Consider the following 7,853-nt stretch of genomic DNA (forward strand, 5'->3'; position numbering starts at 1 on the left):
ATTTTCCCAATAATCCTTTTAGGGAAAAAACCAGTTTTCTTTTGTTTTTCCCACATTTTTACTTATATCTCGGCTTCTATAGCTTCGATTCAATTCGTTTCTGGTTTCTTTAAGGAGGAGAATAACCTCCTATCAATTATTTTTATATCTTATTACTATAAGCTTTCAAAAATAAATTTGAAAAATAAAAAAAATCGACATAAAACACGGTTGTCTTATTCCAATACCCTAATAAATGGGATCCTCTTTTTCCTTTATCTTGTGGTACGTATAAATCGTGGAAAATTTATTTATTGAACTTTTTTACTTAATTTTGAATGGCCTTTAAGGTAAAAAAATAAATGTTGAATTTGGAGCATAATTTAAAAACGTAAATGAATTTATCTGCATACTATGGTGAATACGCCATACCGTTCGCCAGTATAACAGTGTATTATAATTGAGGACTCTGTTTTAGCGTATTTAACCTAGATGGCGCATTATAATAAAATAAGAAGGTATCATTGAATATTGGTTATATTTATACGAGTTACTCATAGAGAAATGAATATTAAAAGAGTGTTTGAAAGGTAGCCTAAATTGATCATCAAGTTTTAAACCTTAACCTAAGATATTTAGTTCGGTTAGACGGCATCGAGGGCCAACTTCTGTCATAATTGTCATTATTATTATCGATTTTCTTTCCTTCCTTGCCATCACCCACCTTCGCATCATCGATCGTCGCCATTGCTTATTCCTTTTTATTTGGGCGTCCATTGGGTGTGTTCCATAGAGTAATTAAAAGTATGAGAGGGTTCAATCCCATAGTGACAAGTAGGCATCATCTTTACCCTAAACTCGATTGCAGCGTGCGGTTGCGGTCTAACCGAACTAAAATAATTGACATTTGTCACAGTCGGTAAAATAGTCTACTGTAATACCGATCCGTCATAGAAATCTGCCTGTCATTTCTATGACGGATCGGTATTACAGCAGACTATTTTACCGACTGTGACAAATGTCAATTATTTTAGTTCGGCTATTCAAAATTTTAGAATGGCGCGAAATTTAAAATTATTGACCCATTAAATCAATTTTTAACAGCGTAAAGGCTGTGAATCTCGATCACAAACTCTAAAAAATTATGAAATAGTGCAAGTGTATTAATTTAATTTTTGAAGAGGCTAAGAGTGATAATGTTTGTAATTTAAGTTTATTTTATACATTTTTTAATTGAATACGTTAGTGTTTTGACATTAAATTCATCAAATCTACTTTTAAGCTGTTAAGTTAATGCATTTAGGCCCTTCAAAAAAATAAATCGTTAATTGCACTTTTTCACTGATTTTTAGAGAATGTGAAAGAGATTTTACAGCCCAATACGCTATCAAAAAAAGATTTAATGGGTCAATTATGTAAGACAATATTTTAGAGATTAAGTATAATATATTTAGTCCTATTTTGAGAATTAAATACTCGATACTAACAATGTTAATTTCACTGTTATCAACAAATTAACAAGGGTAGGGGTAGAATTTAAGTCAATTGTAAAGTAAGTTTATAATTTATTGTCTTAAAAGGGATCCTGATACAATTTGTTTTTGTGCTGCTTTAGCACAACACTCCATGGTATGTATTTTGCTTTTTACATTTTACATTTTGAGGATATGATACAGAAATTACAATTTATCAAATTTATAAATTAATTATTTACAGACATAAGAACTATATTTCTCAAAAATATGCCCTAAAAATTTTACGTTTACTACCTACTTTTTTGTACAGAGGGTACCCAAAAATGTTAGGGGAGTGGTAATATATAAAAACTAATCCTGTAATTAAAATATTCTTTATGGAGAGTATGATATTAAAAATTAGTTGACACTGATGTATACCCTTAATTCTAGATGTCATCGGTCCTTTTTCTTAAATATTCAAAGAGCATCCCTGGATCTTACTCCCACCTTATTGAGGTGAGGTACCTCCTTGAGTAGTGACCTGGTAGAATGGAAGTTGTTTCACTTATTGTGCTTTTGGTACTTCCTAGCAGCAAAGCACTGATGATACCTTTCGTCAGACCTAGTAAAAAGTGGTCTAGCATAATTATGTTCATTCTGAACATTATATTGAGATTGCTGGATTATGATAGCAGGTAATAAAGTCAATGTATCTTCCCAAGGTACTTGTGCCTCAACCAGTACTGGGGCATTTTGAATAATACTTGGGCCAGCAATTGGGAGAGCACATTTTCTTGAATGAGTATGTATAGTACTAGTAAATGAAATATCCTCAAAATGGTCTTGACATAAATAACACCTTGTTGAGGTTGGGTTTAAACCAAGTATTTTAAACCATTGGGACCTCCTAATAATGTCACTTTCAGGAAATTTAAAGAAAATTTTATTTTTGTATGAATCTTCAATAGGACAATAGTATGTATTAGAACAAGTGGGTTCCTTGCATTTAAAAATTAATTTTCCTGGTGATGACATTATTAGGACAGTTTTAAAATGGTAAACAACAATTTTAGGTGACCTACAACATGGTGAAAACTATTTGATAAAAAAAATTGCACTTACCCCATCCTAGGGATCTGAAACCACACAATAAAACAACAAAAAAGCTTCTGTCTATATGATGAAATTACACTTTAATGACTTTAAGCTACATTTTTAACTATTTTTTGTTGAGAAAAAAACAAAAGAACACACCATAGAGAAATGAATATTAAAAGAGTGTTTGAAAGGTAGCCTAAATTGATCATCAAGTTTTAAACCTTAACCTAAGATATTTAGTTCGGTTAGACGGCATCGAGGGCCAACTTCTGTCATAATTGTCATTATTATTATCGATTTTCTTTCCTTCCTTGCCATCACCCACCTTCGCATCATCGATCGTCGCCATTGCTTATTCCTTTTTATTTGGGCGTCCATTGGGTGTGTTCTTTTGTTTTTTTCTCAACAAAAAATAGTTAAAAATGTAGCTTAAAGTCATTAAAGTGTAATTTCATCATATAGACAGAAGCTTTTTTGTTGTTTTATTGTGTGGTTTCAGATCCCTAGGATGGGGTAAGTGCAATTTTTTTTATCAAATAGTTTTCACCATGTTGTAGGTCACCTAAAATTGTTGTTTACCATTTTAAAACTGTCCTAATAATGTCATCACCAGGAAAATTAATTTTTAAATGCAAGGAACCCACTTGTTCTAATACATACTATTGTCCTATTGAAGATTCATACAAAAATAAAATTTTCTTTAAATTTCCTGAAAGTGACATTATTAGGAGGTCCCAATGGTTTAAAATACTTGGTTTAAACCCAACCTCAACAAGGTGTTATTTATGTCAAGACCATTTTGAGGATATTTCATTTACTAGTACTATACATACTCATTCAAGAAAATGTGCTCTCCCAATTGCTGGCCCAAGTATTATTCAAAATGCCCCAGTACTGGTTGAGGCACAAGTACCTTGGGAAGATACATTGACTTTATTACCTGCTATCATAATCCAGCAATCTCAATATAATGTTCAGAATGAACATAATTATGCTAGACCACTTTTTACTAGGTCTGACGAAAGGTATCATCAGTGCTTTGCTGCTAGGAAGTACCAAAAGCACAATAAGTGAAACAACTTCCATTCTACCAGGTCACTACTCAAGGAGGTACCTCACCTCAATAAGGTGGGAGTAAGATCCAGGGATGCTCTTTGAATATTTAAGAAAAAGGACCGATGACATCTAGAATTAAGGGTATACATCAGTGTCAACTAATTTTTAATATCATACTCTCCATAAAGAATATTTTAATTACAGGATTAGTTTTTATATATTACCACTCCCCTAACATTTTTGGGTACCCTCTGTACAAAAAAGTAGGTAGTAAACGTAAAATTTTTAGGGCATATTTTTGAGAAATATAGTTCTTATGTCTGTAAATAATTAATTTATAAATTTGATAAATTGTAATTTCTGTATCATATCCTCAAAATGTAAAATGTAAAAAGCAAAATACATACCATGGAGTGTTGTGCTAAAGCAGCACAAAAACAAATTGTATCAGGATCCCTTTTAAGACAATAAATTATAAACTTACTTTACAATTGACTTAAATTCTACCCCTACCCTTGTTAATTTGTTGATAACAGTGAAATTAACATTGTTAGTATCGAGTATTTAATTCTCAAAATAGGACTAAATATATTATACTTAATCTCTAAAATATTGTCTTACATAATTGACCCATTAAATCTTTTTTTGATAGCGTATTGGGCTGTAAAATCTCTTTCACATTCTCTAAAAATCAGTGAAAAAGTGCAATTAACGATTTATTTTTTTGAAGGGCCTAAATGCATTAACTTAACAGCTTAAAAGTAGATTTGATGAATTTAATGTCAAAACACTAACGTATTCAATTAAAAAATGTATAAAATAAACTTAAATTACAAACATTATCACTCTTAGCCTCTTCAAAAATTAAATTAATACACTTGCACTATTTCATAATTTTTTAGAGTTTGTGATCGAGATTCACAGCCTTTACGCTGTTAAAAATTGATTTAATGGGTCAATAATTTTAAATTTCGCGCCATTCTAAAATTTTGAATAGCCGAACTAAAATAATTGACATTTGTCACAGTCGGTAAAATAGTCTGCTGTAATACCGATCCGTCATAGAAATGACAGGCAGATTTCTATGACGGATCGGTATTACAGTAGACTATTTTACCGACTGTGACAAATGTCAATTATTTTAGTTCGGTTAGACCGCAACCGCACGCTGCAATCGAGTTTAGGGTAAAGATGATGCCTACTTGTCACTATGGGATTGAACCCTCTCATACTTTTAATTACTCTATGGAGTTACTTGAGAGCGGAGCGTATTGTAATACATCATGGTTCTCTGAAGCATGATAACCAGAAATAAGTAAGTAATTTTTTAATGAAATTTATTTCTGATAATAGATAATGAGACATTCCCTTTTCTCTCTGTATTTACTATAGATGTTAATTTTTTCGAAGTACTAAAAAAAGAAAAAGTTGGGTAGAGCACCATGCCGAGACTAAGGTTTGAACTCAGAGCCTTATGAGGATACGGCAGGTCTCTTCCCCACTGCGTGTTTAGGGCACTCCTTGGATAATTGTGGAGATTTTTTTTGTAGTACTGACAAAGATTTTAAAAATTTCTACTGGTCCCCACGGACCAAAGTAGACGCGAAGCGTCTACTTGTTTAGCATACAAATCAGTTTCCTTATCTCTAGTCTCCTTGGTACGGATGTATCAAAAGCCTGCATCAAAAATATATTTCATAAATGGTTGAACTTTCGTGTAATATTTGCGAAATTTGATTGCAAATAATAAACTTAACCCCAAAGTCAGGCGCTTACTAACGTCATACTGAAAAACAGCAACGTAGCAGGCGAGTAGAGACGCAAAAAATACATGCGTGCGCGTTGCCATATTTCGCCTTTAAGCACTTCTCTATGCGTAATGATCGATTCCCCAACCTTTACAGTAAAACATGGATAGTAACTTTACAAGTTATTAATTCTTTTGCAGCTTATTTAATAAAAATAGCATACCGGACTTAAATTTATCTGCACTTAACTCATATTTATGTGGATATTTAAAAGATAATATTCTATTGGTGTTTTTATAAATTTTACAAGAAGAAGAAGAAGTCTTTTTTGAATTCTTTCGGTAGTTCAAAGTTTGAAAGGGTTAATTATTTTTTTTAATTCTCTAAACTATATTATTTAAACAAAACCAAATGGAAGATAGGGGTTTACGAGCACCCTAAGCAAAGGGACAGTATACAGAAAAAAAATTATTTACGAAAAAACTTTCGTTTGCAGAGGTTTTCGCCCTTGAGACGGTTCGATTTAGATTTTCATTATTTATATTTAAAAAAAAGTGTTATCTTAATCCTTTGGGAGTTGCATTACCTTAGAAAATTTAATTATGGGAATCAGTTCTTCCGGTCTTATTATAACTTATACCGGGTTATTTATAGGATTTATGGCAAAAAGAATGTATTACGCTTCAAGGTTGACTGGTGCAAAGAATGTGCCTAAAGGAATGTGGTCAATTATTAATGACATTAGACAAAGTTATCGAAAATCTCATATAACAGACTCAAGTATTATTACACCATGTGCGCTAAAAAATGTCTTTTGTGTTATTGGTGTAAGCCTCTCTTCTAAAATTGTGCCAGTGATCCACTGAAGTTTCTCTCTGATTTAAGCATCTAGTACCCACTGATATAATCGAATTAAAATCCATATTATCTCCAATAAAAAAAGTTTCAGGGTGGGACAGTATATGTCTATTAGAATATTCCGGGAATTAGGTGGTTCTGCTTTGAATTCTTTGGTTAATGTGGTAGATGCTTCTTTTTTGATTGGCCACTTCCCTGATATACTAAAAAAGGCTATAGTTGTGCCATTGCACAAGGGCACGAGTGATAATACATCTCCCACAAACTATAGGCCCATATCTCTCCTTCCAACTGTTAGATCATAGAAAGGCTAGTTAAACTTAGAGTCCTTGGATTTTTTAGTAAATATAACATTAAACTCAAATTAATTTGGTTTTACGGAGAAGAAACTGATTACTGATATTTTTTTTCTTTGTTTTTCTGGCTTATCTGTTACTTCTGCTGTTACAAACTCAGCATCTCCATATACAAACTTATTCAGGGGAAATATTCCTATACTAGCAAGATCAGATATGTATTTTTTGTGTGTAAAAGCCAGAAGATAAGCAACGCCTAAAAGCTCGGCTATTTCATATATAGTGATACACTCTCTAGGATTAATAGCCAGCCAAGATCTACAAGCATTATTATAATAAGTCTGTAGTGATCCATACACACGTTTATCTAGAGGCTACAATTTATGGATTGTGTGCGGTGGCATCGTAAACAAAATTAGTCCTGATTTTTTAGCCATGGAAATCACTACATAGGATAAGTTTTAGAAATAAAAAAACTTTCATCGTTTGTAACACGAGTTTAATTGGTTTCAAACTAACATAACCTTTAAAATAAACTAAACATTAACTCTTTGGAAAAATATCAAACTTAAAACAAAAAAAGAAAAATGACTCTCTTGCCCCAAGTTATAGGGGTAAGTGAGTCACCGACATGGGGCAAGTGAGTCCGAATGCTAATTAATCAACGACAATTGTCACAAATATAATTATTAGTACCTGGCTCATTATCGGAACAATCCTCATGTAACCAGGCACCATATTGCATGCACATTATCCATTCTTCATAACAAGTGTCTTCGTAGGTCTCATGACAGTAAATGCATAATGTGTTTTTCTCTTCGTCCGACATGGTTTTTATGTTGTTTCTCTTTTGCTCTTGACGTGGCACTTTGCTTCTTTTACTTAGAAATTCCTTCTTTTAATTTTTTTCCATTACTAGTACTTGTCCCTGCTTTGTCGTCTAGTTTATTTTTTACTTGCTTAGCTTTCACTGGCTTTAATTTTTCTTCCTATTGATCTTTGTAAGGAGAACTGGTTATTATTTTAGATCCTTCTATGCGCCTAGATTTGGATTTGGCATTTTCTTTCTTTAGAGAGGGTTTTGGAACTGGGCTTAAAGTTGAAACTGAAACATAACTACATCATGGTTGCTCTTGTTCAAAATTGTTTACTAATTCTTTAGAAGTACTCTGGATATCATCTTTTCTCAACAAGACTTCATCACTTATTACGGGACCCTCGACGGGATTAATGTTTTCTGTCCTACATTCCTTTTGAAGAATGTTCTCGGCTGGCGCAAAGTCACTGTCTTGAAACACATCTGGATTATATGGGTAGATTCCTGTTTTTTAAAAACCCTTAATAATATTTATTGGTGTAAA

General features: G+C 32.4%; 2 long non-coding RNA genes across 2 annotated transcripts; one reads left to right on the plus strand and one right to left on the minus strand.

The window, feature by feature from the left end:
• Positions 1-1,531: 1,531 nt before the first annotated feature.
• Positions 1,532-2,691, minus strand: LOC126746439 (uncharacterized). Its single transcript, XR_007663892.1, has 2 exons — positions 2,559-2,691; positions 1,532-2,058 (listed from the first exon to the last, which is right to left on the minus strand). It is a non-coding gene; the product is annotated as an uncharacterized LOC126746439 (long non-coding RNA).
• A 2-nt stretch (positions 2,692-2,693) lies between these two features.
• LOC126746438 (uncharacterized) lies at positions 2,694-4,074 on the plus strand. Its single transcript, XR_007663891.1, has 2 exons — positions 2,694-3,047; positions 3,548-4,074. It is a non-coding gene; the product is annotated as an uncharacterized LOC126746438 (long non-coding RNA).
• The last annotated feature ends 3,779 nt before the right edge of the window (positions 4,075-7,853 follow it).

Source organism: Anthonomus grandis, chromosome 17, assembly GCF_022605725.1.
Source record: "Anthonomus grandis grandis chromosome 17, icAntGran1.3, whole genome shotgun sequence".
Lineage (NCBI taxonomy): Eukaryota > Metazoa > Arthropoda > Insecta > Coleoptera > Curculionidae > Anthonomus > Anthonomus grandis.